The sequence below is a fragment of the Poecilia mexicana genome, unplaced genomic scaffold (genome assembly GCF_051168715.1).
Source record: "Poecilia mexicana isolate PSO_F unplaced genomic scaffold, ASM5116871v1 scaffold_7, whole genome shotgun sequence".
In the NCBI taxonomy this organism is placed as follows: domain Eukaryota; kingdom Metazoa; phylum Chordata; class Actinopteri; order Cyprinodontiformes; family Poeciliidae; genus Poecilia; species Poecilia mexicana.
The window spans coordinates 25,820,327-25,830,193 of NW_028263376.1; the positions used below are offsets into that span (position 1 = coordinate 25,820,327).

Here is a 9,867-nt window from a genome sequence, read left to right on the forward strand (position 1 = left end):
ATGTTGTTTCAAGACAGAGAGTGTCCACACACTCATAACTATTACGTCAAGCGACACAAGCTGTTCACAATATTCTAAGTATTCTTACTTCTCTGAACTTCAGAATCATGTATCTGTTGTTTGTCTTTAAGAGAACTCCATTTCCCAGAATGTAAAAACTGGTTAGAGCTCAAATTGGACAGCGTTTGCTCATGTAGTTGCAGGACTAACCCCAATTCCTGCCGTCTACTCTGGCGTATGTGAATATCATAGAACTGCTACTTGACTATTTTTCTCAGAAATGGTAAAAGTTTATCTTTTCAAGAAGAAATCAACACTGCAATACAGAGGAAATGTCTTGAATGAGCAGTTTCCAAAATATTTTAACTTTTTTCTTTATTCAAGGTACAATGCAAAATCATTTTATCTAATAAGATGTGAAACACCAGATGGACAAAGGTGCTTGTGAAGCCCCTTTTTTACTGTCAGTCTCATTAACTAATAAAAATGTTCTTGTCCAAGAATAAAATCTATCATCTATTATATATTGCTTTACCTTTTACATTCTGTTTAAAATCCTCTGCAATCTGTGCAGAACAATTTTTGCAAGGGATTTAAAGAAACAAATGCTGGATTTTGTCAGATTTCTCCCTTTTTGATGCACAATAAGTTGTTAAAAAATTGGACAGGTATGGACTGCATGCAGGCTTGTCAACAGCAAGCACATTTCATCTAAGACAGCCTGCTGCAATTCGTGCAAAACAGAATAAACACAAACCTCTGGAGATCTAACCTTGACAGTTGCATGGTTCCCTCACTCTGGTTTCCGGTCTTGGTTTTTACACTCTTGGATTTTCCCAGACTTCTCAAACATTTTCCTAATGTCTTACTCTGCAAATGGTGAAAGACGTACATTAAGACCTTGTTTGTTCCCAATGGGTAATTCTCAATTATCTCGATGGATAATTGGGAAATTACGATTTGATCTCGTAAGTTCCCAATTATCCATTATTGTTTGATGGGACAAATTCCCTTTCATCTGAAGCCAGACACACCCTCTTACCAACAGTTGATTTAGTAATTGAGGACTCTTCCTGAATTATGAATCCTGTCTTGTTTATTAAATTTGTCTGTGTTACACTTTTAATGTGTGTGTTTAAGGCTTTAAATATGTCATATCTATAAATGTTCTGTATGCAAGGAACTTGGTCAATGAAGACATAGCCCAGAATCTATTAAGTTAATGTTTGAACATACAAAAGTTTGGATGAAATATAAATTATATTAATATACGTGACACGTTTTGCATTGACAGCAAATAATTATGACATGTTACAACATCATCAGCGGTGCTTTGTAATGCTTGCAAAAAAAAAAAAAACAGTATGAATCACAGGCAGTCTATTAATTAGGTGAGCATCAGGGAGATTCTTTTGACATATTCAAAACATTATTTCATCTGCCCCCCCGAGTCACAGTGAAAACCTTCACAAAGATCACCGATTGTGGCCGTCTGCCTGGGTGTCCATATGTGACATAGAAAATAAATTAGTTTCTTAATATCATCTGCACTTTTGTTAAAGTTAGTCACATCCATGCATGCATGCTGTCCTGTGAGGTAACTGAATAGCCGTTGCTCTGCCCATTAGATAGTTCATCCTCCTACACCCTCATCATGGCCTTGTGCTGACGCACCCCAGAAGCCTCTTCACTCATTGACTCTTCTGTCTCCTTCCACCCACGGTCTCGCTATACAGAATTCAGCTATTGTCCCACTAGGGACGGACACAGAGGAGAAAACAGCCCGGTTTGGTTTCAGACACATCACGCTCAGTATGCACAGATGGATCTGGAATCACTGCAAAACATATTCTGCACGGAGAAAAACCCCCCCAAAAAAACGTGTATATCCTGGTGTATGATCTCCAACATGATTTCACAATTTAAATACCTTTCTAGCTGTTCCCACACTTGTCCTCCAAGCCCAATCTTCTCTCAGTGGAAATCAAGAACTTTATTAAACCCAACCCCCTTGTGTGTGTTTATGTGTTCCTGTGTCTCTTACTGTGTTTCTACATACTGGGAAAGTGAGTTTAGTAACCTTTAGCCTCTCTCACCATTGTGTCCGAGATATGCCCCACTGCTACTGAAACATATTCCCAGAGATCTCTGCGAAATTTTTAAATCTACCAACATCTTGTGTTAATTTCACATCTGGGTCTTTGCCAAAGTGAAGGGATGAGAGTCAGTATTGAGATTAGGGGCAATAGAATCTTTCAAATACTCTTTCAATCTTCAGCAGTATCTGCTTTAGATGTTAAAAACTTTTTATTTTCAGTGGTTCAGGTTGTTTTGTTCTTTTTAATTTGACACTAAATTTTTAGGCATTTATTTGAACTTTATATTTCTGTCATTTTTATAAGTGTTAAGTCTTGTTTGATGACTGGCTGTTCTACACACAAAATGTCCCATGATGTAACTCCAGCATGAGAATCTGCTGATTTACAGGCCTCCTCTCAAAACATTTTACTGTCTGTAGTTACAAAATCAATATGGAATACTTGTACAAGAACACACAATGTCAAAGAACCAGAGCTAGTAATGATTTTAGCAAAGTAACAAAAGATATGTTCAAAGACATTAATGATGAGCAGGAAATCACTTAACACTTGCCCTCACCAAAATTGAGAAATCTTGCTGTGGTTAAGCCAAAGACAGAACGAGAAAACCTTATCAATCTCACAATCTAACCCTTAATCTAATTTCCACATGGCATTTCCGGCATTTTTGTGGTTTGACTTTTGTCGGTTCTAGAAAAGCAAAAGTCACAAGGAGTATTTCTCGTTTTACAGAGATTATATGAGATACACAGTTTCAACGGTCATTCCCCTCCATTGATTGTGACAGTGATGTGACTCACCCGACTGCAGCACATGTAAGAGCATATTCTCAACATGTTACAAAGCTCTTGAAGATCATTCTTGTCAATTTGTTAAAGATTTTTTTTTTTTTTCGCTTTCACTTGTCATTAACCCTGCATAGCTGAGCAATAAGCAAGCACAAGCAGGTATCTGTTGATTTGTGGTGTTGCCAACAAACACTTGGTATCCTACACAATTAAACATCAAAACACATCACAGCTTCTTGTGGATATCTTTATTGAACCCAGCCACTCCATCTGTTAGCACAGAATAATGAAAATAAAAATAAAATAAGTTACATAAGTAATATTTTGCTGCACAACAAGCATTACTTGTTTACATCTGCACAAATTAAGAAATTTAAATAAAAAACATTTTGTATTTAAATAAAATATTTTTTATATGTACATATTCTATGACTGCTGACCTAATTCTGTTTTTGCCATCTTACATCAAGCACACTGAAAATAAATATGAGAAATATGTTCATTTTAGTTCCCAGTTTACATCTAAGTTGGCGTAATTCAATTTACCACATGCGCCATTGTTTCTTTTGTTAAGTAAAATCTCAACGTGGATCTAGTAGAATTCCACAGAAACTTGCAAACAGGTTGCATCAACTTGTCATCAGCTGATGCAATCTGTTTTTTTCCTCCCAGTCATGCCAACATCATCCTAGCGATGTTTTCCAATGAAACCTAACTGTAAAGTCTTGAGATGGGCTTATTAAATCTGGATTTATTGGAAACATGTTCTTTTTAAACTGGGGATTGCACTCAGCATTTTCCAGACAGTGACCAGAACGTGAATTCATCTTGTAGAAAAAAAAAAATAATAAAGAAGAAGCATGTCTTCTTCTCACCGTTTTTGACTGGGATGATGCTGAAGGGATAGACCGTGCTGCACAGGCTACCTGCTTTGTCAGGCGATTGTTCCTGGCAGTCATGGCAGATAAGGCATCAGATGAGCTGATTTACATCATTTTTCTACGAATACTAGTTTCAAGATAATCAACTGGTATAGAGCAACATGCAAAAACATAAGCTCTGAAAGGTCCAACCTTGAACTTATACCTTGAAGTGAGTCATGCAGTAATGACAGGTAACATCATTACTTGACAGGAAAAGTCTGATTTTTACGAGCCTATGACCAGCAATTTTTTAAATTACGTAAGCCTGATTCAGTTGCACATTATTACTGTGCAATCAGAAAACAATGGGCGATTTGATGATATGTGATAAATTTTAAATTTTTAGACAAGGAGAGGCTTCAGATGCTGGATTCAAGATGTTCTTTTGCTCTAGGGACCTTCGCTACTTGGAGAAATGAGTCAGGCAAATAACAGACCTGTTTCAACATTGCACATTTGCCAAAATGAGCACACTATTAAACCAATGCTCCATTTTGGGTTTTGTTTTCTCAGTTACAAGACCTTGAGGCAAAACCTGTCAACATTAAGAGATGGAGGCAATTCTGTTTCCTGTTGACTACATCTTTGGCTTCATCCAGGTAAATAAGACAGCAACCCAACCTGTTTTCCAAGGCCACACTGCTATTTGCAAGTTTCTACTAATTCTCTTGAAGAAAGTATTTGCCTGTCGTTCAAAAGCACGCACTAATGATTTAACTAAGGAAGGAAAATTGTAAGTTTGTTAGTATTTTAGAGGAATTTCAAAATTCAACCACATATAGACAGAATGTTTGGGTGAGAAGAGGTGAAGAAATGTGAGTTAGTTTTGAGGGGTGAGTTAAAAAAAAGACACCTGGTATCTGAACAAAGCTGCAGCTGTTTTGGCTTTACTCTTTGAAAACCCCACAGAGTGTCTTTGAAAAGGGTTAAACTGGGTCAACATGCGCACTCGTGCACATACCCCCTCACATACCAATAGGAAGGCATTTATACACATATGGCTCACACAGGTCCAAACACAACTTGTCATATGAGAAGCTGTGTTTCCTTAGGTTGAAATGAAAAAGGTTTAATGTTTCTGTATCAGTGCATGTTTATGTGGAGATGCTCAAGTGACAGCATTAAGTGTATTAATATAAAACTGTAATCCTGCTACATGGCAGTCTGTCAATTTTGGCTATTAATTGTTGCAGGGATGCTTTCTCTGACAGCGTTATAAGTTTAAGCCCAACAAATATACATCTATTTTTTTCACCTTATGACGCTTAAGAGATCCCAGGGTGTTTCCAGTTGTGACTAATCTGAATAGTTTAGTAACCAGGTGAAGGCATGCAAGAACCCTGAAGGTGATTACAGTATATGATTGGAATGCATGGGAGTTGAATTTCGATGGTACTGTATATGTAGTAAGGTTGTATTTTCAGGAAAACCTCAATTACCACATTACAAACATGATAATTTAGACCTCACACCCACATATCACTAACAAACAATCCAAACACAGTTTTGCCTGTTGCTATTGTAGTAACTGTTTGAAAGTTAAATGCACAACAGCAAGGTTGCAAACACTCTAATATATGCTCTTTTGGAGTAGATGCACTTGAAGAAGCTCCTACTCTTTCTGACACTTTGCTTTCCCAATAATGCCTTGCCGTTATGCTGTTTTCAGTCATTCTTAGATGCATTGGACTGAGGAGTAGCTTGTATAATACTCAAATTTTCACCAGGTGCTTGTTAGTTGCTGCCACCTCTACTCTGGAGGAGTTGTGTAAGAAAGGTGCGTAGGAGGGGTGCTCTGTGAGGCGGAAGATCGGCGGGGGATCAGCGGCTCAGAGGAGGAGCTTTGTGAAAATAAGCAATGCTTCATGAGAGCAAGCGTTTAGGCATCCCCAAATGGCTGCCACCAGAGTTTCGAGAATTCTTCAAACATGAGCTTTACAACATTATAACATGATGTAAAGCTCAATAAGGTCATTTATACACAGTGTTACTGATTTCCAAATGTTTTAAATGTAGACTAAAACGTAGTGTCAATAAGAAGCTAGCTAAGGGGTCATATGTCTTCAACTATGGCTCCCCAATATCACCAATCACCACATTATTGTCCTAATCTTCTTTCTCTTAGTGCTTGGAATTGGCTTCCTGGCAATGCAACAAGCCAACAGAGGCACAGTGAGGGGCTACTTCAAGGCAGGTTGATCCATGAACTGGGGTGCTTTGGAAGCATCTCTCCTTGTCAGCACCAGAGGAAGTGAGCATTTCATTGGACTTGTTGGGTTTAGTGTGGCTGCGTGGGAATTCAACACTACCGTTGCCTCAGTTGCTGTGTATATTCAGTGTTGGAGTTTACACAGTGACAGAGTACCTGTCCAAACAATAGGGAGGACGGTGCCTGAAGGTGTGTTTTCTGCTTTATCTCTCATGCTTTACATCTACGCCATGCTGTCTGTGAACCTCTATTCAGGAGCCCCTTTCATTCAGGAATCCTTAGGGTGGAACCTTTATCTTTCCATCATCCCCCCTCATCATAATGACAGCTGTGCCAAAAGTCGCAGGAGGTCTGGTTGCTGTCATCTACTCAGTCGCAGTCCAAGCATTCATGATAATCTCTGAAGTCATCCATCTTATAATGATCATCTTTATCCAAATTGAAGGCCTTGGCAGGATAAGATTCAAAGACATGGAGGTCAATCTAAACATCACTTCCTTTTTTTCTGTCTTCTCCAAATCTGACATTTTCTGTATCCTGCAAGCAGTATCTCAGATGCTCAACAAGACACTGAAAGTCCTGCAAGGTCCAAAAGATCCCGACACTCCCTTGTCCTGATGTCTTGCTGGGTCAGACCCCTGCCTCAATCTAGTGGTGTGCAGATTAGGTGATTGTACAGTGAGTTGTGGCTGCAAAGAACATCGCTGATGCCAAAGACTCTAACATCAGGGCTTCCTCAAAATTCTTCCTATTTTCATATTAGGGATGATTTCCAGGGTCTCCTTTGTTGACGAGCTGGCATGCATTAGTCCAAAACACTGTATGGTGGTGTGCTGTTCTGGGGATGGCTGCAGCAATGCGACATACCCTGAGCTTTTCATGTCGGTGATGTCTATCAGTTTCCATGACTTCATGATGGCGGTCCTCATGAACGGACTTCATGATGGCTTTGATCTTCAACTCTACAAGCACCATATTAACTGTGAAAGGATGCTGTGTCCAAGGAATTAGTGATAAATTGCAGGATTTTTGTTGCTTTAGTGCTGGTTATCATTAAAATAGAAGTAGCACTGATACCATATCAGAGAGGTATGAGATTTCTTAATTGTTCTCCTTCTCCCCTGATGGCAGTAGTATTCCTGCTTGGTATTCTGTGGTAGTGCTGTAACATGACTGGTGCTTTTTGGGGTTGGAGTGGTTGGCTTTATTCTTGGACCTGGGTGGATAATTTTAGGCTTTGTTCACATAGAACTGCATTGCGACCAGCCTGATGAGTGACCATCCTTCATCAAAGATGTCCAGTTCATGTATGTGGCAGCTTTCTTGTTTTGGTTATCAGCTTTACTGATTGTCATTGAGAGTCTCCACTCTTCCATTGGAAAGAGAACAACTCAGAACAACCACTCTGTGAGAGTTAATGTAGAGAAGGAAGCTAAAAAGGCAAAGAACATATCAAGAAGGTGAAAAAGTTAACAATTTTAGGCTTCTGGATCAGATAACGGTGATGTTTGTTAAGAAACTTTCCATAACCCCCAAAACAAGCTCAGCAGCAAGATGAAAACGTAGTTAAAAAAGGGCAATATCATCCCAACCCACTCAGAACTCCAGAATGGCAGCTATAATCTGATATCTGAGCCGAGATAGGAGAGTGACGGAAAAAAGAGACAAGTGAAGGATGTAGAGAACAAAGAGGGGTGCTGATTTTGGGAAGGAGGAGAATAAATGGTAAATGTGTGAGTGTTTTTGAGGATGTTCATGGGCCCCAGGAAGAATCTTCCCAGAAGTGAGTATTTATTATGCTTTGCTTCAGAAGCTTTTAAATCTGCACTAAAAAAGCTCTTGGTTGCGTTTTGTGGTCACACAGATCTGTTTAATTGGTCAAGCAAGGCTGAATTTCCAACACTGGAAGGGCCGGTAAGCATGGGTAAAAAGAAAGAAGTAAATATTTTATGCTTGACAAAGAGTGCTTAAAGTAATAAAACTTAGTACAGCATGTCACTTGTACATTATGCGGCAGTAGAATTAAATGTAAAAGTGTGCTAACGTTTTAAGAGCTTAATTGCCAGTAACAAAAGCATAGTAAAGGTAAAATTGCCATGAGTCACATGACAAGCATTCAACAAGATCAAACCTTTGAGACTTGAAATGACTTTAATCACTTGCACATAAAACTATTGTTTGATCCAAGACTTTTATGAGCTTTTAGGCATATAATCTGAGCTATTCTCAGGTACACCCGAATAAATCAGACTGAACTAGCAAATTAATCCTTGGGGGAAAGAAAGGGAAACAAAAAAGCATGACATGAAATATAGATAAACTTACAAGCTTGCTCTGGAGTTGCCATGGGCTTAGAAGGCAATATTTTACACTAGCACAAATAAATACAAGCAACACACACACACACACACGCACACACACACGCACACACGCATACACGAGTGTTTCCAAGAATCTTTAAGCCTTTATCAAAACACTGAGTTCACTGGTAGAGGCCTGGACGGAACTAATGATTCAGATCAATGGACATTTTGATGAACTCGCTGGTTACATGCAGGTGCTATTTAAAATAAAAGTTAAATAAATTAAGTTAAATAAAAACTTTTTTTTTCTCTGCCGAAAAATTGGGATGTTTATATTACTTTTTTACTGTCAGTTTAGACTATCTCAGTGTTGTTCTTGGGGTAGGAAGCATAATATACTTTGCATTGTTTTAAAAGGAAATTCATAATTAATGGCTTTTGCAAGTTTGAGGCTGGTAAAAACTTGCAACTTTTCTGCAGTTTTGCTCCTTTTTGCACATATTTTCTATATTTAAGTTGTGGCCACATAAAGATTAAAAAGAGCTGCTCATATTACACAACTCTTTAAAAAGTTATTTGCCTTTATGAGGATTTGTGGTTTTGCTATGTTTTTTTTAGGATGCCCAAACAGTTTTAAAAGGGATAGTATTATGAATTTTCCAGGCACAAGGTGCCATTTCATCGCACAGTAACTATGTTACCTTCAGTTTTAGTAAAAATGTTTTATATATCAAAGGCGTAAAAGAACACTTTGCGATTAAATATCTTGAAATTGGGCCTTTGTCTCTTTAAGAAGATCCTGCTTTTTCTGATCCTCAGCACGTCATCGCAATAATAATCCTCCATATTCCAATTTACTTTGTAACATTCTTTGCAGCATTTCACTGACAAGTAGTTCCTATGATATCCTCAGAAGTTCCACCAGGTATTTCCTAATTGCTGCTGCTGCTGCTGCTAGTTTGGAGGAGTTTGGAGTGTTGAAGTTGTGAGAGAGGGAACTCTGACAGTCTTTGCTCATGTTGCATAAATCCCCTTTTTATCACATTTGAAAAAACTTTTGCACTTCTTATAATCACGATAACATAATTCCTGCATACATTACCTGAAACGTCTACAAGACATTTCCAGGCTCCACAATAAAAGACTAATAATGTGGTGCTGAAGTCAATATAATATTGACGAGTGAAAAATAAATATTGAAATGAGCTAAGTGATAAGTCAATCATGTCCTTACAAAGCATCTGGCGATGAATATGACGTTTTTGAATCACATGGAAAAAGAAAAAAAGAAAAAAATCACCACAATGTAATGAAGTTACTAATTAGTCCTGAATGACTGGAAATGATGAGAAGTCCAGACTCACTATGACCCATTGCCGTTTCAGGTATGACTTCCCAAAAATCACAAGAACAGTCTGAAGCTGCAGCTTCAAAGAGCTATTGTTGCTCGAGTATGTGCATATGCGTGGATGGATGTATGCATGTCTGCTCCGCTGTTCCTGGGTGGTTAGAGCTTGGCAAGACACACCCAGCCTCCGTGCCAGA

At 38.5% G+C, this 9,867-nt stretch overlaps 1 pseudogene; it reads left to right on the top strand.

Moving 5' to 3' along the window:
• The first annotated feature begins 5,916 nt into the window (after positions 1 to 5,916).
• Positions 5,917 to 7,030, top strand: LOC106925134 (sodium/myo-inositol cotransporter-like; annotated as a pseudogene).
• Positions 7,031 to 9,867: the final 2,837 nt, after the last annotated feature.